Consider the following 1,491-nt stretch of genomic DNA (forward strand, 5'->3'; position numbering starts at 1 on the left):
TATGATCTTGCTTCTATGCTAATATGTTTTCCAGTCTGTTCTTTGTCCATTTGATACCGTGTTTCTTCCATTGTTTATCACAAAATATATTCCCCGTCATATCTAAATACTGATTAGCATAACCTTAGAATATATGTTTAGCTTAATCTAATCCTCTTAAGCCTCAATTGGTTTAGTGTCATGACTGCTAATCCTGCAAACTTGTTTCTTTCCCCAACTCTTTCAATATGTGGCTATATATGTGGTACTTTGCTCTGTGTTAGAAACCTGCTGAACCAGCTAGCTTGTTTGATTAGTTGCTCTCCATAGCTATGACTGCTTTAGGTTATAAGTGTGTTCCCCACTTTTGTCCCTCAGCTATTGTACATTTTCCTACATTGTCACTTATTCTATTCAGAACTCCTTATTCTTAGCTGGCTGAAAACCAAGGCTATCAAGGCTCTTACTACTGACCTCCCTAGTGTGAGCACTACTCGGGGTCCATTTGAGGCCCTTATGAACTATGACATATTAGGAGTTGGGGTCTTTTAATCACTCCCTCTACTGCTGAAACCTGCACTGTTCCTAACACTTAACCCTCTCTTCCTATGGTCTACTTAATATATAAATCGATTGGTCAGTCTATGGTTGTGTGATCTAGCTTAATTTCTGCTATGGATTCTGGGTTGTGCTGATTCCTGGGTATGCTTACTGAAGGTCCAAACGGTGTTGGGTATCTTAGTCGGGCATGTTGAAGGCTTATTGTCATCATTTTTGTAAAATATTTTGATTTTATTCTTTATTGGGCCTCTAATAACATTTGTATAAATGATTGGGGTGCTAGTAAAAAGGGGAAATGGGTAGAACTTAATATTTGCATGCAAAAATGGGTAGATAACATGCTTATAGGACTTGATAATTATTTGCTACACGTGTTGTTCAATTACTATTGTAGACATGTAATTTTTGACCCTCCCCAAGATTTTTCATATTATAGTACGTAAATATTTAATTTAGGCCCGATATAGCTATTTCAACTCATTTTTACTCTTTTACTCTATTTTATTACAAGAAAATGAAAATTAAAAAAAATATTTTATTTTATGTACCTTTCATAAAGTAAAAATAAATAAATAAAAGTAGTACCTTATTTTTATCTTTATATAATTTTGAAAAATACAAAAAATATGTAATAGTTTCATGTTTTAATATAGTTTAGTTTAATTAATTAGAATTTATTTTTGCATCATGTATTATAGTTATTTTATATTAAGGGAATTTAACTATGGTTTTAAATAATAATTTTTGGAGTCTTCTTAGCCCAAAATTGAGACACAAAAAATATGGTCCAACCCAATTACCCTTAGCCCATTCTTCCCAAACCATTAGCCCATTTAAGTGCAAGATTTAATCCTAGCCATCTATTTCCTTCTAATCCAATGACCATCATCCCTTCTCACTTCCATATAAAATACCCAATTATAGAAACCCTACCCTAAGTTTTTCAATTCC

This window comes from Nicotiana tabacum, chromosome 6 (genome assembly GCF_000715075.1).
Source record: "Nicotiana tabacum cultivar K326 chromosome 6, ASM71507v2, whole genome shotgun sequence".
NCBI classification, from domain to species: Eukaryota; Viridiplantae; Streptophyta; class Magnoliopsida; order Solanales; family Solanaceae; genus Nicotiana; species Nicotiana tabacum.